A 25059-nucleotide genomic window follows, 5' to 3' on the forward strand; every position below is an offset into this window, starting at 1 on the left:
GGATGGTGATTTAGTGGAATAATACACAACTGAGTTAGAATTCTAGCTCTGTCACTTACAGGATGTGTGACCTTCAAGATGTTATTTAACATTTATGAGACTCAGTTTTCTCATTTGCAAAACAAAAAAGGACAATTATGCCTGCATAATGGTGCTATTTTGAACATTGCATGAGATAACGTATGTAAAAATCCCTAACGCGTTTCCTGGAACATAAGAGATGTTGAACGATTTTTCCCTTTCTTCTCCTTGGTTGAAGGGGCCTATAAAATCAAATTCATAGGTTCAATTTCTGTATGCCCTATGGCAGTACAACAAAATTGGATATATCAATGAAACTGGATTGAGATATTCCAATATACTATAAGGTTTAGAAGAGTTTTAAGAAATAATTTAGTGTAACCTCTTATCTTCAACTCTATGCAGGCACCTTTTTAATGAATTGTAGGGAACACAAAAATAGGTCTAGAGTTCTATATTCATAATGAGTTTATAATTTAGAATGGAGAATTGGATGTCAAACAATAATTGCAAAAGGAAGTGCTTATTTCTGATTATTGGGAGGTAAGTAGGGCTTCTTGGAGTACCTTACATTGGAGCTGAACCTTCGAGAATTAACAGGATTTTTGCAGGTAGCTCTGGAAAACATCCATGTTGATTTAAAGTTTAATACAAGTGGGCTTATTTGGATCTCAAGTTTTGTACTCCCGTGTGATAGAAAAATCTTTAACATTTCTGCTATTCTTCACCAGAAACTCCATTATAGGATAGATGTAAAGATCAGAGATTTTTCATCCTTATTAAAATTTAACAATCAAGTTCTCAAAGTTGATACTTTCACAACTCACTCAGATATGCATATTTTCTGAAGAAGATTTTTTTACCCAAGAAAGAAGCATATCTTCTCCTTTGTTACAGCAGTACTTGATCATAGCTATACACACTACATTGATGTATCTTTCACCCCACAGAACTGTGAATTCATTTATCAAGTGTCTACTCTGTGCCAGGGATTCTTCTAGGGACAAAAAGATGTAGATCCCTGTCCTCATGAAGTATATGTTCTAATAGGGAGAGACAGGTGATGACCATAATGAATAATACTTATATGTGCATATATTTATAATTTGCCACAAGACAAGAGAATGTAGGGAACAAAACAAAAGGAGAAGAGGATAAAATAGTAGCCAGTATTGGAGGAGGAGAGGCAGTCTGTAATTTTCAATAAGAGAAACAGGACAGATGGATATTTGAGGAGGTGATATTTCATAGATGTGAAGAGGTGAGAGATTCTTACTTGCCAATATCAGTGGAGAGAGATTTCTAGGCAAAGATCCTAAATTAAGACTGTGCTTGGTGTGTTACTAAATAGCTTAAAGACCAGGCAGCCTAGAGGGAAAAAAAAGAGCAATAATAAAATAGTGAAAATGATACAATATTATCTCAGAGCAATAACACGTTGATGATGGTAAACAGATTGAATGGTGCCTTGCAGATGATTGCAAGGACTTGGGCTTTTGCAGTGAGTGAAATGTGGAACCAATGTAGCATGTTGTACAATGAAGTGATACAATATGACTTGCATTTTTAAATAATTATTCTTGAAATGTAGTAAAATTAGATTGGTGTTGTGGAGAAGAGCAGGGAGAGAGGGTAGGCAAACATAGCAGGCTAGCACTGTCATCCAGGTGAGAGATGACTGGGATGCAGACCAAAGTAATAGGTGGATTTTAAATATATTTTTATGATAGAGCCATTGGAATGTATAATATATTTATGGAATGTGATGGTATAAGAGAAGGAGAGAAGCCAAGAATCAATCTAAGGAAGGAGACATCTAACTTAGATGGGAAAGCAGGTGGAAGTAGCAGATTTAGGGGAAAAGAGTATTTCAGTTTTGGACACGTTGATTTGAAATGTCAATTCTACATCTATATGGACATATTGACTAGGCAGATGGATACATGGTTCTGATGTCAGGAGAAAAATCTAAGATAAAAATATACATTTTGACATCTTCAGCATCAAGAGAGTAACAAGATTAATCCGAGTGTTTAAATGTGATCACCAGGAAAGGGGTGGCAATACAGACAGAAAAGTCAAGGACTGAGCCCGCGATCACTCTAAAATTAAGTAGTAGGGGAAGAAGACATAGAACCACCAAAAGAAGTTATGAAGTGGTAACCAGTGAAGCCAGAGAAAAATTAGCATAGGGATAAAGGAAGCTGAAAGACAAGAATGTGAAAGAGCAGAAAAAACAAACTGAGTCAAATACCTGTGAAACAACAGGTAGGTTGAGAACTGAGAATTGACCACTGGTTTTAGTAATATGGACATTAATGGCAACCGTGACACAAAGCGTTTTAATCAAATGATGGAGGCAAAGGCTACCCTAGCCTGAGTTTAAGAGGAAATGAGAGGAGAGGAATCTAAGATACATGTAAACAACTTTTATTGAGGATATCTTCTCTTACAAGAACAGAGAAATAGGACATAAATTGGAGGTTCTTCATGTTCACCATACTGAAATTTTATGGTAACTAGACCAATGTTGTCACTAACAAAATCATTTTGATTAAATGAAGTAAGAAAATAAGAATTCTGTCCACTAAATTCAACGCATTTAACTCCAAGAGAAAAAGTATTTAGATAATGCCTCTTCCTCAGTACCTACACTCATTCAGGTGCCGCAGGTTGTAAACTGTATCTTTAAAACAAGCTATGTTAATTCTTGACACATCTCTTTTTAGATCTCACTGAATCTCAGGTACCTCCTAAAATTATCACCTAACTGGTCTCCCTGTGTCCATTCTCTTACTTCTCTAGTTTGATGTGTAAAAACTGTCTGATGAGTTGTCCTCAATCAGACTATTCTTCACTTGCAATGTTTCCACATTATATGAAGAATAAAATTCAGACTTCAGGCCCATGTTCCAGACAAATGAAACAATGGTTTTCTCTGTGTTATGGAGATGCCCTTTGATTTCTCATCACATTTTAACTCTTTCTGTTTCCTCCACATGTAACTACCTTTCTATGTTATATACAATCTAATTATTTTTAAAGCATTTGCTAAAGCCAGAAGCAGTGGCTCATGCCTGTCATCCCGGCATTTTGAGAAGCTGAGGCAGGTGGATTCCTTGAGCCTAGGAGTTCAAAGCCAGCCTATGAAATATGATGAAGCTCTGTCTCTATAAAAAATACAAAAGTGAGGGGGCGGAGCAAGATGGCCGAATAGGAACAGCTCCAGTCTCCAACTCCCAGCGCGAGTGACACAGAAGACCGGTGATTTCTGCATTTTCAACTGAGGTACTGGGTTCATCTCACTGGGGAGTACTGGACGATCGGTGCTGGTCAGCTGCTGCAGCCCGACCAGCGAGAGCTGAAGCAGGCTGAGGCATTGCCTCACCTGGGAAGCGCAAGGGGGAAGGGAATCCCTTTTCCTAGCCAGGGGAACTGAGACACACAACACCTGGAAAATTAGGTAACTCCCACCCCAATACTGCGCTTTAAGCAATCAGGCACACCAGGAGATCATATCCCACACCTGGCCGGGAGGGTCCCACACCCACGGAGCCTCCCTCATTGCTAGCAAAGCAGTCTGTGATCTACCAGCAAGGCAGCGGCGAGGCTGGGGGAGGGGCGCCCGCCATTGCTGAGGCTTAAGTAGGTAAACAAAGCCGCTGGGAAGCTCGAACTGGGTGGAGCTCACAGCAGCTCAAGGAAACCTGCCTGACTCTGTAGACTCCACCTCTGGGGACAGGGCACAGTAAACAATAACAAACGCAGCCAAAACCTCTGCAGACGCAAACGACTCTGTCTGACAGCTTTGAAGTGACCAGTGGATCTCCCAACACGGAGGTTGAGATCTGAGAAGGGACAGACTCCCTGCTCAAGTGGGTCCCTGACCCCTGAGTAGCCTAACTGGGAGACATCCCCCACCAGGGGCAGTTTGACACCCCACACCTCACACGGTGGAGTACACCCCTGAGAGGAAGCTTCCAAAGCAAGAATAAGACAGGTACACTCGCTGTTCAGAAATATTCTATCTTCTGCAGCCTCTGCTGCTGATACCCAGGCAAACAGGGTCTGCAGTGGAACTCAAGCAATCTCCAACAGACCTACAGCTGAGGGTCCTGACTGTTAGAAGGAAAACTATCAAACAGGAAGGACACCTACACCAAAACCCCGTCAGTACATCACCATCATCATCAAAGAACAGAGGCAGATAAAACCACAAAGATGGGGAAAAAGCAGGGCAGAAAAGCTGGAAATTCAAAAACTAAGAGCGCATCTCCCCCGGCAAAGGAGCGCAGCTCATCGCCAGCAACGGATCAAAGCTGGACAGAGAATGACTTTGACAAGATGAGAGAAGAAGGCTTCAGTCCATCAAATTTCTCAGAGCTAAAGGAGGAATTACGTACCCAGCGCAAAGAAACTAAAAACCTTGAAAAAAAAGTGGAAGAATTGATGGCTAGAGTAATTAATGCAGAGAAGGTCATAAATGAAATGAGAGAGATGAAAACCATGACACGAGAAATACGTGACAAATGCACAAGCTTCAGTAACCGACTCGATCAACTGGAAGAAAGAGTATCAGCGATTGAGGATCAAATGAATGAAATGAAGCGAGAAGAGAAACCAAAAGAAAAAAGAAGAAAAAGAAATGAACAAAGCCTGCAAGAAGTATGGGATTATGTAAAAAGACCAAATCTACGTCTGATTGGGGTGCCTGAAAGTGAGGGGGAAAATGGAACCAAGTTGGAAAACACTCTTCAGGATATCATCCAGGAGAACTTCCCCAACCTAGTAGGGCAGGCCAACATTCAAATTCAGGAAATACAGAGAACGCCACAAAGATACTCCTCGAGAAGAGCAACTCCAAGACACATAATTGCCAGATTCACCAAAGTTGAAATGAAGGAAAAACTGTTAAGGGCAGCCAGAGAGAAAGGTCGAGTTACCCACAAAGGGAAGCCCATCAGACTAACAGCAGATCTCTCGGCAGAAACTCTACAAGCCAGAAGAGAGTGGGGGCCAATATTCAACATTCTTAAAGAAAAGAATTTTCAACTCAGAATTTCATATCCAGCCAAACTAAGTTTCATCAGTAAAGGAGAAATAAAATCCTTTACAGATAAGCAAATGCTTAGAGATTTTGTCACCACCAGGCCTGCCTTACAAGAGACCCTGAAGGAAGCACTAAACATGGAAAGGAACAACCGGTACCAGCCATTGCAAAAACATGCCAACATGTAAAGACCATTGAGGCTAGGAAGAAACTGCATCAACTAACGAGCAAAATAACCAGTTAATATCATAATGGCAGGATCAAGTTCACACATAACAATCTAAACCTTAAATCTAAATGGACTAAATGCTCCAATTAAAAGACACAGACTGGCAAACTGGATAAAGAGTCAAGACCCATCAGTCTGCTGTATTCAGGAGACCCATCTCACATGCAGAGACATACATAGGCTCAAAATAAAGGGATGGAGGAAGATTTACCAAGCAAATGGAGAACAAAAAAAAGCAGGGGTTGCAATACTAGTCTCTGGTAAAACAGACTTTAAACCATCAAAGATCAAAAGAGACAAAGAAGGCCATTACATAATGGTAAAGGGATCAATTCATCAGGAAGAGCTAACTATCCTAAATATATATGCACCCAATACAGGAACACCCAGATTCATAAAGCAAGTCCTTAGAGACTTACAAAGAGACTTAGACTCCCATACAATAATAATGGGAGACTTCAACACTCCACTGTCAACATTAGACAGATCAACACGACAGAAAGTTAACAAGGATATCCAGGAATTCAACTCATCTCTGCAGCAAGCAGACCTAATAGACATCTACAGAACTCTCCACCCCAAATCAATAGAATATACATTCTTCTCAGCACCACATCACACTTATTCCAAAAGTGACCACATAATTGGAAGTAAAGCACTCCTCAGCAAATGTACAAGAACAGAAATTATAACAAACTGTCTCTCAGACCACAGTGCAATCAAACTAGAACTCAGGACTAAGAAACTCAATCAAAACCGCTCAACTACATGGAAACTGAATAACCTGCTCCTGAATGACTACTGGGTACATAACGAAATGAAGGCAGAAATAAAGATGTTCTTTGAAACCAATGAGAACAAAGATACAACATACCAGAATCTCTGGGACACATTTAAAGCAGTGTGTAGAGGGAAATTTATAACACTAAATGCCCACAAGAGAAAGCAGGAAAGATCTAAAATTGACACTCTAACATTGCAATTAAAAGAACTAGAGAAGCTAGAGCAAACACATTCGAAAGCTAGCAGAAGGCAAGAAATAACTAAGATCAGAGCAGAACTGAAGGAGATAGAGACACAAAAAACCCTCCAAAAAATCAATGACTCCAGGAGTTGGTTTTTTGAAAAGATCAACAAAATTGATAGACCACTAGCAAGACTAATAAAGAAGAAAAGAGAGAAGAATCAAATAGACGCAATTAAAAATGATAAAGGGGATATCACCACCGACCCCACAGAAATACAAACTATCATCAGAGAATACTATAAACATCTCTACGCAAATAAACTGGAAAATCTAGAAGAAATGGATAATTTCCTGGACACTTACACCCTTCCAAGACTAAACCAGGAAGAAGTTGAATCCCTGAATAGACCAATAGCAGGCTCTGAAATTGAGGCAATAATTAATAGCCTACCAACCAAAAAAACTCCAGGACCAGATGGATTCACAGCTGAATTCTACCAGAGGTACAAGGAGGAGTTGGTACCATTCCTTCTGAAACTATTCCAATCAATAGAAAAAGAGGGAATCCTCCCTAACTCATTTTATGAGGCCAACATCATCCTGATACCAAAGCCTGGCAGAGACACAACAAAAAAAGGAGAATTTTAGACCAATATCCCTGATGAACATCGATGCAAAAATCCTCAATAAAATACTGGCAAACCGGATTCAGCAACACATCAAAAAGCTTATCCACCATGATCAAGTGGGCTTCATCCCTGGGATGCAAGGCTGGTTCAACATTCGCAAATCAATAAACATAATCCAGCATATAAACAGAACCAAAGACAAGAACCACATGATTATCTCAATAGATGCAGAAAAGGTCTTTGACAAAATTCAACAGCCCTTCATGCTAAAAACGCTCAATAAATTCGGTATTGATGGAACGTACCTCAAAATAATAAGAGCTATTTATGACAAACCCACAGCCAATATCATACTGAATGGGCAAAAACTGGAAAAATTCCCTTTGAAAACTGGCACAAGACAGGGATGCCCTCTCTCACCACTCCTATTCAACATAGTGTTGGAAGTTCTGGCTAGGGCAATCAGGCAAGAGAAAGAAATCAAGGGTATTCAGTTAGGAAAAGAAGAAGTCAAATTGTCCCTCTTTGCAGATGACATGATTGTATATTTCGAAAACCCCATTATCTCTGCCCAAAATCTCCTTAAGCTGATAAGCAACTTCAGCAAAGTCTCAGGATACAAAATTAATGTGCAAAAATCACAAGCATTCTTAAACACCAGTAACAGACAAACAGAGAGCCAAATCAGGAATGAACTTCCATTCACAATTGCTTCAAAGAGAATAAAATACCTAGGAATCCAACTTACAAGGGATGTAAAGGAACTCTTCAAGGAGAACTGCAAACCACTGCTCAGTGAAATAAAAGAGGACACAAACAAATGGAAGAACATACCATGCTCATGGATACGAAGAATCAATATCGTGAAAATGGCCATACTGCCCAGGGTAATTTATAGATTCAATGCCATCCCCATCAAGCTACCAATGTGTTTCTTCACAGAATTGGAAAAAAACTGCTTTAAAGTTCATATGGAACCAAAAAAGAGCCCGCATCTCCAAGACAATCCTAAATCAAAAGAACAAAGCTGGAGGCATCACGCTACCTGACTTCAAACTATACTACAAGGCTACAGTAACCAAAACAGCATGGTACTGGTACCAAAACAGAGATATAGACCAATGGAACAGAACAGAGTCCTCAGAAATAATACCACACATCTACAGCCATCTGATCTTTGACAAACCTGAGAGAAACAAGAAATGGGGAAAGGATTCCCTATTTAATAAATGGTGCTGGGAAAATTGGCTAGCCATAAGTAGAAAGCTGAAACTGGATCCTTTCCTTACTCCTTATACAAAATTAATTCAAGATGGATTAGAGACTTAAATGTTAGACCTAATACCATAAAAATCCTAGAGGAAAACCTAGGTAGTACCATTCAGGACATAGGCATGGGCAAAGACTTCATGTCTAAAACACCAAAAGCAACAGCAGCAAAAGCCAAAATTGACAAATGGGATCTAATTAAACTAAAGAGCTTCTGCACAGCAAAAGAAAGTACCATCAGAGTGAACAGGCAACCTACAGAATGGGAGAAAAATTTTGCAATCTACTCATCTGACAAAGGACTAATATCCAGAACCTACAAAGAACTCAAACAAATTTACAAGAAAAAAACAAACAACCCCATCAAAAAGTGGGCAAAGCATATGAACAGACATTTCTCAAAAGAAGACATTCATACAGCCAACAGACACATGAAAAAATGCTCATCATCACTGGCCATCAGAGAAATGCAAATCAAAACCACAATGAGATACCATCTCACACCAGTTAGAATGGCAATCATTAAAAAGTCAGGAAACAACAGGTGTTGGAGAGGATGTGGAGAAATAGGAACACTTTTTCACTGTTGGTGGGATTGTAAACTAGTTCAACCATTATGGAAAACAGTATGGCGATTCCTCAAGGATCTAGAACTAGATGTACCATATGACCCAGCCATCCCATTACTGGGTATATACCCAAAGGATTAAAAATTATGCTGCTATAAAGACACATGCACACGTATGTTTATTGCAGCACTATTCACAATAGCAAAGACTTGGAATCAACCCAAATGTCCATCAGTGACAGATTGGATTAAGAAAATGTGGCACATATACACCATGGAATACTATGCAGCCATAAAAAAGGAAGAGTTTGTGTCCTTTGTAGGAACATGGATGCAGCTGGAAACCATCATTCTTAGCAAACTATCACAAGAACAGTAAACCAAACACCGCATGTTCTCACTCATAGGTGGGAACTGAACAATGAGATCACTTAGACTCAGGAAGGGGAACATCACACACCGGGGCCTATCATGGGGAGGGGAAATGGGGGAGGGATTGCATTGGGAGTTATACCTGATGTAAATGACGAGTTGATGGGTGCAGCACACCAACATGGCACAAGTATACATATGTAACAAACCTGCACGTTATGCACATGTACCCTACAACTTAAAGTATAATAATAATAAATAAATTAAAAATAATAATAAAAAAATAAAAAAATTTAAAAAAAATAAAAAAAATAAAGAGAAAAAAATACAAAAGTTAGTGGTAGGTGGTAGTGTGTGCCTGTAGACTCACATTCTGGGGAGTCTGAGGGGGAAGGATCATTTGAGCTAAGGAGTTGGAGACCACAGTAAGGTGTGATCGCATCACTGTACTCCAGCCTTGGTGACAGAGTGAGACCATGTCTCAGAAAAAAAAAAAAGCAAAATTGTCTTACAATGACTTTCCTCATTTAAAGACTTTCCTCATTCTACAAAATGTCAAAACCCCTAAACTATCATAAAATTATTTCTGAACTTTTCTTGTGACCTTTGTTGTTGTTTTATAGCATATATTATAGTTATTTGTATATTTTACTCATTCACCTTCTAATCCATGTCCAAATACAAATAAAACATTATTATACTCCTTACATTTTCCTACTATTTTAAGGACAGATTTATAACTAGATTACTCTGTTTTGTGTTGTTGTAAGAGAATACCTGAGACTGGGTACCTCGTAAGGAAAATATATTTATTTGGCTCATGGTTCTGCAGGTTGAGAAGTTCAAAAGCATGGACTTGACTGCTGGTGAGGGCTTTTGTGCTGCATCACAACCTGGTAGAGAAAGTCCAAGGGGAAGCGGACACCTCCAAGGAGGGGAAAACCTGAGGGGTGTTCTGGCTTTACAACCACCTACTCTCATGGGAATGAATTCATTCCTGCAAGTACTAACACAGTCTCTCAAGTGTGAGAACAGCACCAAGACATTCATGAGGGATTTGTCCCCATAACCCAAACACCTCCTACTTGGCCCTACCTCCCAATAGTGCCATATTGAGGATTAAATTTCAACATGAGTTTTGGTGGGGACAAACCAATTATGTCCAAAGTATAGCAACAGCTTATAAAGACCACAATCAAGGAAACCAGTTTCTCACTTTATTACTAATCTTTCTGGTCTTCTTTCTTTTTCTTTTTCTTTTTTATTTTTTTTTTTTTTTTGAGATGGAGTCTGGCTCTGTGGCCCAGGCTGGAATGCAGGGGCCGGATCTCAGCTCCGCCTCCCGGGTTCACGCCATTCTCCTGCCTCAGCCTCCCGAGTAGCTGGGAGTACAGGCGCCTGCCACCTCGCCCAGCTAGTTTTTTGTATTTTTTAGTAGAGACGGGGTTTCACCGTGTTAGCCAGGATGGTCTCGATCTCCTGACCTCGTGATCCGCCTGTCTCGGCCTCCCAAAGTGCTGGGATTACAGGCTTGAGCCACCGCGCCCGGCCTTTCTTTCTTTAACTTATCAAAAGCTACACTCCAATTAATAACAACAAAATTAAAATTATGAATCTTTAGAATTATGACATGTACTCTTCAAATATATAAATCTTCAGAATTATATGCTATGAAATATTAATAGTGATAGCAATAATTGTACTATCATAACAATTAACACTGGCAGAGCACTTACAATATTCTGGGTGCTTTTCTTAGCACTTCAACCTCAAGATGGCCTCCAATGATCCTCACTTCTTAAGATTCATGCACTTGTATACTCCCCTCCCACACTGAATAAGGCTGACCTTATACCAAATATAGTATTGCAGAAATGATGATGTATAACATCTAAGAGTAGATCCTAATATACATTAGGGTCTTCATCTTGATTTCTTTTGGGTCACTTACTCTGGGTGAAGCCAGCTGCTCCCCATGTCAAGGGAACACCTAAGCAGCCTGTGGAGAGGACTACATGGGATGGAGCTGAGGCCTTCTGCTCATGGCCACTACCAACTTGCCAGCCAGACAAATGAACCTCCTTTGAAACAGATCCTCATCCCTAGTCAAAACTTCAGATGACCGCAGTTCCCGTTAACATCTTTTTTGATTTGTTTTGTTTTTTTGAGACAGAGTCTTGCTGTGTTGTCAGGCTGGACTGCAGTGGGGTAATCTCGGCTCACTGCAACCTCTGCCTCCCGGGTTCAAGTGATTTTCCTTCCTCAACCTCCCAAGTAGCTGGGACTACAGGCGCACCACCATGCCCAGCTAATTTTTGTATTTTCAGTAGAGGCAGGGTTTCACCATGTTGGCCAGGATGGGCTCAATTTCTTGACCTTGTGATTCGCCTGCCTTGGCCTCCCGAAGTGCTGGGATTACAGACATGAGCCACCATGTCCGGCCCCCATCACCATCTTAATTGCAACCTCATGAGGGACTCTGAGACAGTATTTACCCAATTCATTCAAAGATTTCCGATGCAAAGAAACTGTGACAGATATTAAAGGTGTACTATTGTTTTAGACCATTATGTTTAGAGTAATGTGTTATACAACAATAGAAAAATAACCTGTTATTAGCACACTCCATGATGTCGGGTAGGTGACATAACCTTAAACTTCTAAATTAATGAAATCATCAGAAGAGAACATAACAATATATCCTTCCTAACTTGAACACTGTTATTGTACATGTCCTACCTCACCATCTTTCAGATAAAAAAAAATTCAATCTTCCACAAGAACAGCCTCTGTTGATGACCATTTATTTTCTCCGCAGTGGCCTTTTGCCATATCTAACTCATTGGTCTTTAATGCTGTTTTTGATATATTACCCAATACATCCATAAACCCACCCCTAGAATGTTATATGAGGCTGGTGTAATGCTAACTCTTTTAAACCACAAGGGAAGCAAATGCTTCTAATTTATGCTGCCTTTTTATTTCCTACATAATTTTGATTTTAATGCTTCATCTCGACCACATCAATATCCTTTTGCCACTAGCAATTGAAAACAAAAAGTAAACGTTTCATTTCTCCTCTTGGCCAACTAATGGGGAATATTCATGGCTCCAGGACTCGATGTGGATGGTAGGAGCTATGATTAACTTTGTAGAAGGGGTTTAATATATTGGGAAGCACTCAGTTTGAAAGTCTAAAGATCTGAGTAATGGTTTCTACTCTGTCACTACCAACCTGAAAAATCTTTGACTAGTTTTTTTTTTGTTGTTTTTGGTTTTTTGACTTATCAACAAAAGATATTGAAATAGCTTGTCCTAGTCCATTACACTATAGAATAATTGAAAATATATATATTGGGTTCTAAGGTAATTTACAATGAGACAGAGTCCAGTGGTAGCACGATCTTTATTAACAGACAACTCAAAGGGTAAATCTGACTCAAAAGGAAAGAAAGACCACAAAAAATGGGTAGGTACTGACATTACCATAGCTTTCTGTACTCCCTTTCAACCCAACACCAAGATTGTGCTTTTCTTGTATCAGAAGGTAGAAGGATCAAAATACAGAGGAAAAATTATCAGTATCAAGATGATAAATAAGATTTTTAATATTTTAGTATTTTTTCTATGAGGATCTTTTCCCACATTTTTCTTGTAATCTCTGAGTATATTACGTCTATACCCAGAGCCATGAATAAATATGAAATTAATTGCAGAACTGTATCTACCAGCAATGGGTTAGTAGATTGTTTTTTTTTTTTTAATAAAATTAAATAGATTGTACATACTGCTACCAGGAAAAAAGAGAGGCTACTATGGGGTTTATCTTCATTCACTAACATAAAGGCTATAAATATAGAGAAAGCCTGGGCTAAAAAATATAATATGGCTGAATACAAAATGATACAAAGCTGAAATACAGCTGAAAATTTAAGTAGTTACGATTTCAAATCTCAGATATGAAAGAGGTGAGTTAAAAGCACTCTCTCTATACCAGTGAAGCTTATTACCATAGGAAATTTTAAAAGATGTATCTATTAGTGTTTGGTCCTTGAATTGGATTCAAGAATCTTGTTGCCTCTAAGTTTCTGTTTTATATTATGAGACTCATGTGAGCTTGTTGATATATCTGAACTATAGAAGATTATTCTGCGAATAAAATGGGTTTAGAATACATACTATGAAGTTCTTTCTAACTCTGACAGACTATGTCTGTTTTAAACTTTGTACTGTTTTTTATTTGAGCCAAAATGAACTGATATTATAATAAGAACACTAATGTTATCTGTTTTAGCAAAATCCAACTGGTTTAGGCCAAAAATACTGAAAATTTGTTTAACCATATATACCTCACAGCCTCACAATGATCTGAGCAAATCTTTAAAACATAGATAAAAAATTAGTATGGGGCCAATGTAGGGCAGTTGGATTAGAATGTTGGATATTAGTAGGATCAAAATAAACCTTAAAGTGCATGATAAGTAGGCAATTTCTGAATAGAATAAGCAGAATTACCTAAGAAGAGATATTTGGATTAGAAATCTACAACAGCTCTGTCTTCTTAGAGCATTACTGGTAAGTCATAGTTGACATACTTATTCAGCAATAAAGGACAAGAAAGACTGACAAAAACAAAACAAAACAAAACAAATGACCTGTTATAGTAGTGATGTTTGCCATGGCCACAGGAGTGGGCAGTGGTAGGATATGTAATAAAAATATGCCGGATCCACAGAAGACCCAAAGACATTTGGGGATAAAAAAAGGCTATCTGTGATCCAATGCTTTTGTTTTATAGATTAAGTGATAGGGAACCAGAAAAGTTATCTGAATTTCCCAAAGTCTTGCAACACTTTAGTCTCAAAACTATTTCAGATCCCCTATTCTGTATGCTTTCTGCTCTGTGCTTCTGTTTCCAATTAAAAAGGCAAGTGAGAAAATGATAGACACAGGATGGCATAACTTACATGCTGGTTCACTACTGGAAGATCTGGTTTTATCCTTACCTCATACTTTAACTGCAAAACAGCCTGGATTGAGTTAAAGGGTTAAGAGAAAAATTGTAAAAGAAAAGATACATACGAATGTATTTTATATTAGGAAGAAGAAGCAATTTCTAAGCAGAAAGCCTGGAAACAGTTGCCAAAAAATGATCAATTTAACTGCAGGTAAATTTTAATATGCCATTTATCAACAACTAAATAAATAAATTTAAGGTGCAATCAGAAAAAAAATACACTAACCTTGATGGTTTGTATTTCATGTTCTTAATTTAAAAAAAACATAATTTATTCAAAAACAAAAAAATAGAATAGAAACAAGTAGTGAACTTGAAAAAACCAAACCAAATGGCACAAAAACATGAAAATCTCTGACCTCACAAGTAAAGCAATGCAATTAAATAAAGTATGTTACCATTTTCTCCTATCAAATATTCAAACATAAAAATAAAAAAAAAAATCTCAGCATTCGTGAAGCTGTGGGGAAATTAAATGTATTACAGTGTTAGTAGATATATTATTTATTTGAAATATTTGCTCTTCCCACCATTAGCTCCATTGGGTAGGGCCTCCTTCTCTGAGGGAGGATTATGCCGCTCACCTTCTTACACATCAGGCTTGGCCATGTGATTTGCTTTAGCCACTAGGATGTGAGCAGAATGACAGATGCCTCACCTGAACATCAGCTTTAAGAGCAATCATGTCACAGTGCCATTAATCTTGTCCCTCTATCTTAAGAAGAACATGTCCCAGATAAAACTACTGCTTTATCCTGGATTTCAGAATGAAGGATACAGATGAATAAGAGTTTCAAGTGACCCACAGTAAAGGGATACTGGGAGCAAGATATCAGATTTGTTTGTTGAACCCACTGAAATGTTGTTGTTGTTTTTATTGCAGCATAACCTAGCAAAAGCTGAAAAATATAGTAGGATTATAAATCATACAGTATTTCTTAAAAACACCTTGACAATATGTATCAGAGGTCTTACAAATTAGTTGATACTATTAAATTATAAATTCCCTTTATGACTCTATGTGCCAAGAGGTTCATTGCAATATAACCCTTGATGGTGAAAACTGGAAGAAAGCCAACGTCCAAAATGAGGAGAATGATTAAATAAATTATGATAAATCCATACTATGGAATGTTATAGAGCCATTAAAATTATGTTTATAAGGAATATTTAAAAGCATAAGAAAATAGTCACTATGTAATATGAGGTGACAAAACAGTGCAAATTTGAAAACGCAGAATGATGCCAAATTTGTAATATATATAAATTTGTATTGTATGTATATTAACAAGGTTGAAAGGAAGTATATAAAAATTTTTATGAGTGCTTATTTCTTGGTAAGTGAGAAAAAGGGCCATTTTTTAAAAAATACTTCCATGTGCATTTAAAATTATGAACAATAAATATGTTTATTTTTACATTTAGAAAATAATATACTTAATTTGTCCTCATTTTACAAATTAGAGACAAGAATCTCAGAATAGCTGAGTAGACCCCAAAGGAGCGAAACTTAGAATCTGACTCTATCTGTGCTTTCAACCATTACACATTTATTGTTTTAACAGTAGACTGCATTGACTGTATGTTTTAATATTCACTGTTCAAATGTCTTTATTACACAGATGAAAATATAGTATAGTCTGTTATTCATCACAGCAGCTTCTGTTGAAGTCCTCTTATTTCATCTTCAAGCCATCACTACAATAATCAGTGTAACTTTTAATTTAACATTTTCTAATAAGAATTATTTGTGTGCATGTTTACGCTGCTGGTTGATTTTAAATACCCAAAGTCACCAGGCAAAATTTAAGCACTTTTTCTCTATAGAGTATAGGACACTTAAGGGCAGACAGGAAACATATCCTGAGTTCTTCCATGTAATTTTCAATGGATTTATTCATTTTCCTTAACTCTTCTCCATTGAGAGACTTTTATAATCTTTTCATTTTTAGTTTATAAATAATGCTTCAATGAACATCTTTCTACAGTAACTGTGCACTGAAGCAGGTATTTCTATTGGATAGAACAGCAACTAATTATTTTATGCTTCACTTTTAAGAATACCCTTCCCTAATACATGCCACATGAACTTGACTTCATCTTGGAGAGAATAACTCAGACACTCCTGCTCTCTGAAAATATTTTCCATTTATTTGCCTTGCTTAACACTGATACCTTAGGGCCTACGTTACTTTGTTATGGTTGCCATAACAAAATATCACAGACAAGGTAGCTTAAACAACAGAAATGTATTTTCTCACATTTCTGGAAACTAGAAGTCCAAAACTGAGGTGTTGGTAGATTAGTTTTCCTCTGAGTCCTCTGTCCTTGGCTAATAGATGACCACATTTTCCTGTGTCCTCACATGATCTTCCCTCTATGTCTATATCTTCATCTCTTTTTCTTATAAAGACACCATTGATATTGAATTGGAGCCCACTCCTGAGACTTCATTTTACCTCTTTGAAGTGCCTATCTCCAACTACAGTCACATTCTGAGATAGTGAGTGTTAGGACTTGAACATATGAACTTTGGGGGTGCATAATTCAGCCCATAACTGTGTCACTGATTTGCAAATCTGCCTGCCTGTCTGGTGTGTGAACCTATCTGATGGCAGGTTCAATTCTCAAATGCCAGAACCTCAAACATTGGTAAGTACTCAGTCAATGTTGGCAGAATCAGTCAGACTATGGATGTTACAGAGCATAGAAACTGAAAGAGTACAGAGCAGAGGAGGACAAGTGGGAATGAGGGTTTCAGGGAACGTTTCATGAGACGTGGACTGAACTTTAAGCAAAGCAAAGACTTGTAGTCACAGAATCTAGGGCTCCCTCCAAAAATAGAAGACCAACAAAATCTTGGAGGTTGACATGACTTGACAGATTAATGGAATGGTGAGAAAAATCAAACTCACAAGACTAGTCAGGGTTTTGAAGTCATTTAATCCTTAGGGACATTTCCATCATTTCCATGCAAGGTCATTCAGTAGAGACTGGACTACTTGGACATCTTCAAAAATTAAAGTGTACTTGCTGCAGTTGCAGAATTGAATTATTTCAGTCATTGGCATAGTATTTACCAAAGCTTCCTCATTCAAATACTATCTGAATGAGTTTGGTTTCATTTGCAAACCATCTCTCCTATTATTTATTTGATAATATTTTATTCATTTGACCCCCATTTTTTAGACAGTGCATTTGAAATGGAACTTTATATTATCATTAGAACTACTTGAGAACCAGTACCCATTGGCCCAAATATAAGGTATAAGTATAAATAAATCCGTAACTATAACTGCTATTATTGATGTAACCACACACACACAGCCCTGAAACATGCACTTACCACAAGCTCTGGGTTTTTGGAGAAAGTTATTGTGATAAACCTCTGTAAGTGAACCTTAAATTACTCCATTTCCATTTGTTTTATTAGGAAATGCAGCTGGGTGCAGTGACACACACTTGTAGTCCCAGCTACTTAGGAGACTGAGGCAGGAGGATCCCTTGAGTACATGAGTTTGAGACCAGCCTCAACAACACAGTGAGAAACTGTCTCGAAAGAAAGGAAGGAAGGAAGGAAGGAAGGAAGGAAGGAAGGAAGGAAGGAAGGAAGGAAGGAAGGAAGGAAGGAAGGAAGGAAGGAAGGAAGGAAGGAAGGAAAGAAAGAAAAGAAAAAATGCAACATGTTCAAGTTATTACAAGGAAGAAATTCTTGTTTTAGATGAAGGTAGAATAGGGTAAATGTTGAGGATGAATCACTGAAAGAGCCAAACAGTAGAACAATTTTCCTTGGAATTCTGTGTAAGTGCAATGGGAATTAAAAAGAGCATTACTGTGGTGGTAACACTGAAAAGTTAGTCCCTTTACTCAGATACAGGTTCCTCATAGTTCATGCTTTAATTTAAACTAAAAATTAATAGAACTCTTTTTTAAGTGATTACAGATTAAACAATTCTCCTACAATCTGATTTCATCTGTAAATTTGCTCAGCAAATCCTTTCTCCATAAAGAGTAGAAAGAACATTTTTTCAAGCAGCCCCATTTGAATGAGGACTTTAAAAGCTTTTGCTTAAAAGACTCCTGAATTCCTACTCCTATCTAATTTCAATTTGCCTTGTGACCTTGAACAATCATTTCATTTCACTGAACCTCAGTTTCCAGACTTGTGAAACAATAGGATTGGAGTGGTTCTTGATGTGGTCCTTGGAGCAACAGCATCAGTATCAGCAGAAGACCTTCAAATTCTCAGGCTCTACTCCAGACCTACTGCACCAGAAACTCTAGGGTGAGGTCAAGCAATCTGTGTTGTAACAAATCTTCCAGGGGATTCTGATGTTAAAGTTTAAGAGCCATTGGACTGGAGGATATGCAAAGCTCCCTTGCCCCTGCCATCTGTGAAATGTTGTGATCTTGTGGTGGTTGAATAAGAGAGAGCAAAAGAGATCTCGTGTTACTAGTAGGAGGGAAAGCTGACTTGGATGAGCTGCTTGGAGAATGAATTTGCTCTTTGGAGAAGAGTCACCTGGACTAACTAATGACTACTGATCCCATGGGGAGAAAATCCTGGGAAGGGTTTCTCTGGCCACCTGGAAAGGAAACAGTGACAATATGGGAGAAGTCTCTCCTGGTGCTTAGGGATAGGAAGAGGCAGGCAGATAATATCTTCATTAGGAACAGCTTGGCATACATCATGTGTCATGTATACAAACAGAAGTGCTGTGTGATTTTGCCTCAGGACTAGGGCTCCCAGAGATGTAAAAACTCCCAGACACCAATGTTCTCATTTTTTTTTTCTTCTAAATTTTCGGAAGAGTCGAGTTTTGCGAGAGTGGGGAAACTGTGTGGAGGTGAATCAAAGCAAGGCCAAAGAAAGAGAAAGTTCCACAATTTCCAAAACCAGGAGACGTTTTCTGTCCCATAGATTCCTAAGAGAGCAACATTTTCCCCAGCAAACAAATTCATCACCACCCCAGTGGAGCCTGCGCAGATGCAAAAGCAGAATGGGTGGGAGTTGCAGGGATGGGGAGGAAGGAGAGGCAGAAAGGAATTCTGGCACCATCTAGTGGCCTGTGAGACAAGGCTCTCATCCTCATAGTCACAGCTCTGGATGGCTGGCACTAAAGCAACTGGTTTAAAAGAAAGCCTTTAACATGGTTTAATTGCTATTCCCCAGGGAATTAAGTAAACTTTCAGCTCCCCACCACGGATAAGCACAAAGTAACATCTCTGATATTGGTGGTAGAGATTAGTGGACAGGGGGCTGCTATTGGATCAAATCATCCTGAATGTATTAACAATTTCTTTCCATTGAAACAAGGCTCACAATTTATGTGGGAAATACCTCATTCCATCCTCAAATTAACCCTGAATACCAGGCTCTGAAAAAAGAATCATGCCTAATTCTATGGATGAAAACAGTGAGGCCAAGCGAGATGCGACCCAAAGTCACCTAGAGCAAACGGCAGGGACAAAACACCAATCCCAAGTGGCCCTGGTTATTAACACCAAGCACACAGTTCTCCAGAAACTCTATATAATGCTTTGACAAGTTCAGGGTGTAAAACCCAGGATCCCATTTCTTTTTTTTTTTTTTTTTGAGACGGAGGAGTTCCATTTCTTTACAGAGTGTCGCCTGAATGTTCTAGAGATTTCATAGTTTTTAAATGCCAGAACTAAAATCAATAATTACATTTTTTTTTGTTAGAACCTCTGTTGCCTTCTATCCCAAAGAAGATGGTGATGGAAGTTATTCTTTCTTTCATAGTTAGTAAATTAATTGAGCAATCAGAACTGAAGCATAGGGAGTAGTTAAATAGAGAGACAGTCACATCATATAAAATGCACTACTAGGTCATTCGTTAGAAAGGACTGAAAAAGCTTAAGTTCCTTAGGGACAAGAAAAGTAAGATTCTTTACTAAGCAGAAAACAAAACTTTCAATTGGACAAATGGAGGATGAGAGCATCAGAGCTTAACTCCTTGTACTGTCCTTACTCTAATCTATTATATGATTCTTGGAGACCATCAGGGCAGAACCCTCACATCTTTTACACTGATGCACCTCTCACACTCAAGGTGTTTTCTATACAACCATGCAAAGCGATTGTAACACTTTTCCCCTTAACACTCTAGGTTTTTCACTATAGCCTTAGGAGAAAACAGAAACATCTTACGATGTGCCACGGACTAAGTAATCCCACATTTGCCTCTCAATTCTTTTTTATGCCATTTTCAGCACCATTTCCACTATCTTGCCACTCTAGTCTTCTGACATTCCCACAGTAAGCCAGGCTGGGTGATATCTCCGCAAATGCATGGTTTATTTTTCTCATGTTGGAAAAAGTATTTTCTTAAAGTGCTGGCACGTTCCTTCAGGTATCTGTTTCAATGGCACCTTTCAGGGAACCCTTCCTCCACCTCTGCCTACTCCAATTCCCTGCCACATTATCTTCTTTCCCTCTCCTTTTACTTTTATTTCTTTAATTTCCCACTCATTATATGCTAAAATTATTTATTTGATGGTTTACTTATTTATTATCCATGACCCCAATTAGGATAGGGAATGAGTGAAAGAGACAAGATGACTTCTGGCATATTTCCAATACAGGACTTAGAGTATGTATTCAATAAACATTTTATCTCTATAACTAGGACTCAATACAGAAATAGATCAGAGTTAAGTGCTCAAATGGTATTGGTTGAATATACATTGTCACTTGTTTTGTGGAAAAGGTGAAACAGAAGTTTGATAGGAAAAAGACAGTCATTTTGTTTTTACTATTTTTTTTTATTATTTATTCATTTATTTTGAGATGGAGTCTTGCACTGTCGCCCAGGCTGGAGAGCAGTGGCGCCATCTCTGCTCACTTCAACCTCCACCTCCTAGGTTCAAGCAATTCTCCTGCCTCAGCCTCCCGAGTAGCTGGAATTACAGGTGCTCACCACCACGCCTGGCTAATTTTTTGTAATTTTAGTAGAGACGGGGTTTCACTATGTTGGCCAGGCTGGTCTTGAACTTCTGACCTCATGATCCGCCTGTCTCGGCCTCCCAAAGTGCTGGGATTACAGGCATGAGCCACTGCACCCAGCCAAAGATGGTCTTTTTAGTAAATGGTACTGGGTGGGTCAATTGGATCTCCACATTTAAAAAATCTAATCTCTATTTTATACCATACAAAAATTATTTTAAGCTGAATTGCATCTTCAACTGTGAAAAGTAGGACAAATAATACTTCCACAAGATATCATAAAAGAATATGTTTATGACTTTGTGTATTAAAATTCCTTCAACAGGACACAAAGTGCTCTAAGTATAAAGTAAATTTTAAATAAGTAGATAGATATTTAAATTAAGAATGTTTGTTCATCAAAAGATATCATTGTAAAAACCAAGTTACAGAGTTCAAGAAGATATTTGCAATATTATATATAACGAAAATTCAATTCCAGAATACAGAAAAACTTGTATAAATCAGTTTTAATAAAAACAGAAAACTCAATAGAAAAACAGGCAAAAAATTGACAGACACTTTACAAAAAATAAAGCACACGCACATGCAAATGAAACCATGCTCAACATCATCACATGTCAAGGAAATGCAAATTAAAACTGTGAGAAAAAATTCACATTCATACAACAGAAAGGGAAAGATAGATGGATTGATAGATAATGAAATCTAGATAGATAGATGATAGATAAAAGTAGATGCTGACAGATAGATAGAAATATAGAGTATAACAGATTGATCGATAGATAATAGATGATAGATAAATAGATAGATGATAGATAAATAGACATAGATACATAGACCAATTATTCTCAAAGATATGGAAGATTCACAGCTCTCAATTACTGCAGATTGATTGTAAATTAATTGACCCTTGCTACTTTGGTAAACTGTTGGCAGTATCTTCTATAAGTGAACATGCTTACCCTAGAACTCTGAAATTCTCTTCATGGTTATGTAGCCCAAAGCAATGCAGGTATATGTACCTACACAGGAGTACAAGAATACTCACAAGAGTGCTGTTAGCACTATCACTAGTATTGTTAGTTCTATTACTAGTACTTACAGCAATAGCCCCAAATTGAAAACAAGTCAAATGCCCATAAATAGCAGAAGCAATAAGTTTTGATATATCCCCAGAATGAAAAAGGAATGAAGAAGAACAAATGAAAAAGAGCAAATTATTGCTACACCAAACAATTTGAACAAATTTTATAAGCATAATATTCAGCAAAATAAGTCACAGACTAAATATTACATCAATATCATTTTCTCTAGGACAAGTTCAAAAACAGGCAAAACTAATTTCTGATGATATGAATAAGGATAATGGTCATGTTTGCTGGATATAATGATAACCTGTGGGTTAGTGTGGGATTTTAGTATGTTGATAATGTTCTCTTTCCTAATCTGGGTGGTGGTTACTTCAGTATGTTGTCTTAGTGAAAAATCATCAGGATTTGTGTTCAGAATCTCTGCATTTTTCTGCAAGTAAGTATACAACAGTTTAAAAATGTTAAACAAGCGAATATTATTTTAATAAAGGAAGAGAGAAAGAAAGAAAAGAAGAGAGAGTGAGAAAGAAAGAAGAGGAGAAAAAGAAGAAACAAATGAAAGAAAGAAAATAGTATTGCTACATTTTATTACTTCTCATCAAACTGCTGGAACTTCCTCAAACTCACTGTGGAGACCTCATCATCATCTATGTTCAATTCTGCATTGAATTTTCACTTACTGTTTGTGGAAGTCTACAGCAGTGTGCGCCACTTGGGTCTCCTCTCTCAGGCTCTTCTACCTTTAGCCATCCTCTCTAGTGGAGGTAATGGATGCATCAGACCAAGGCCAGGTGTTTAAAATTAGTTCCTTATCATCTTCTCTAGAGAAGTCATGTCTGGGAAAGAATACATGCTTAATGTTAAACCTGTCACAAGCCTCAATAAACCAGCCTAATCTTAGAGGGGGAACAATCAGGAGGAAGGGACATTCGAGTTAGAGCACCTGAGGAATCATTGTGCAAACTAGGAAAAGTTTGGTCTTAAAAAAGATAATAACAAGGTATATATGTGCTGGGAACCCTGGATATTTATCTCCTTTCTTAAGTCTCTCACTACCCCATATGTGGAAACTCCCACAGCAGAGGTCCTTAACAGTTGTAAATCAGAGTGTTATATCATAATACTCTAAGTTATTTTGATGAGATTTGATTAATTTGGTATTCTAAATTAGTGGAACCTATATCTTGCTGTTATCAGAATCACTGAGGGGACTTGTTTAAAATATATTCTTCAAAACTTATCCTAGACTTGCTGATTCAGAAACTCTGGAGATCAGTAATATTTAGCAAGTTTTAAGTCTTTCAAGTAGCATAGCACAGAGATTAAGACTACTTATTTAGAAAGATCAGACCTCTGTGGGAATCCCAGCTTTTTCATCACATTTTTGTTGTGTAGAATTGTGCAATTTATTCAGCTTTCTAAGTCCCACCTTCCTCATTAGTAACATGGAGATTATAATTGGATTTATCATTTAGCACTGCTTTGAATTTTAAATGAAGTGCTGAGCCCAGCACTGTGTTTGACATATATAAAGTGGTCAGAAATGTCATGCAATATGTCCAGGACTAATGCAAAATCAGCAAGCATTTGGAAACCACTCTTTGAAAAGACTTCATCTCCCTCGTTTATGCAGGGGATATCAGCACAGCAATTACCAACTTCCACTGTGCATACCGACAAATTCACACATTTGTGGTATGTGCTGGGTCCACTAACACTATCATACTTTAAGGGCATTTTTTTTCTAATAGGTAATTATTTACCTTTTCTACTATAAACCAAATGAGGTAAAGATTCAGATCTATTTAACCTACCGTTATATCAGATATACAGTTTTCATTTTGCATCTAGCATAGTGCCTGACACGTAGCAGGCATGCAAAAATAATATTGCATGAATGAATACATGAATTAATTAATGATTGAGGCATGGCCAGTTATACAGCAGTACTGCTCAGATGTACATAGTCATGCTGGTTTAGAGCACAAGAAAGAAAACAAGAAGTGTTCGATTAGAATTTTCTCTGGGGAACTGAAGACTCATAGAGTTGTCAGGTTTTGCAAATAAAAATACAGGATACCCAGTTAAATTTGAATTTCAGGTAAGCAACAGATAATTTTAAGTATAAATATGTCCCATGCTATATTTGAGATATACTTATACTGAAAAATATTCATTGTTTATTAGAAATTTAAATTCAGCTGATGGCTCTGGGTTTTATGTGGTAACTCTAAAGACCAATCTGGTTCAGTGTCAGAAATCAGAAACTATCAAATATGGCAGGGGTTGGTAGTTAAAATTAAAAAAAAAAAAAGCAATAACTCAGCATTGTATAAAGAACTGATTAACTCGTGTGTGTGTGTATATATGTGTGTGTGTGTGTGTGTGTGTGAGAGAGAGAGTGAGAGAGAGAGAGAGAGAGAGAAAGACAGAGAGATGGAAATTTTTCAGTAAGAATTTGCTTCTGTTAAAGCCTTATATGGTAATATGTAAAAAGTTAGAATTTCAACCTTTATGAATATTTTCTTGACAGCACTATATGACAGAAGAGTTCCAGATTCTCAGTCAATCCTTTGTTATGCTGGTGTCTCTAACTAAAACTGAGGTGCATGTTTCAGCTAACAAGCAATTAGCCTTCATAAGAAATGTGTCAACAAATCATTGACTCGTGAACTTTCTAATTGTTCTCACCTATGTTTTGGTCTAAGCCCATAATGCTACTCTAAAGGAGATTCAAATTCTGGCTAGGAGACTAAATAGATTATCTTAAGGTCCTTTTTCTAGTCATGTATACATTCATATATGTTTATATGCCTTCATGTATAATTACATATTTTGCACAAATTCTAGAGAAATAGACTGTCCAGAGAAGAGTG

This window comes from Macaca thibetana, chromosome 15, assembly GCF_024542745.1.
Source record: "Macaca thibetana thibetana isolate TM-01 chromosome 15, ASM2454274v1, whole genome shotgun sequence".
In the NCBI taxonomy this organism is placed as follows: Eukaryota; Metazoa; Chordata; class Mammalia; order Primates; family Cercopithecidae; genus Macaca; species Macaca thibetana.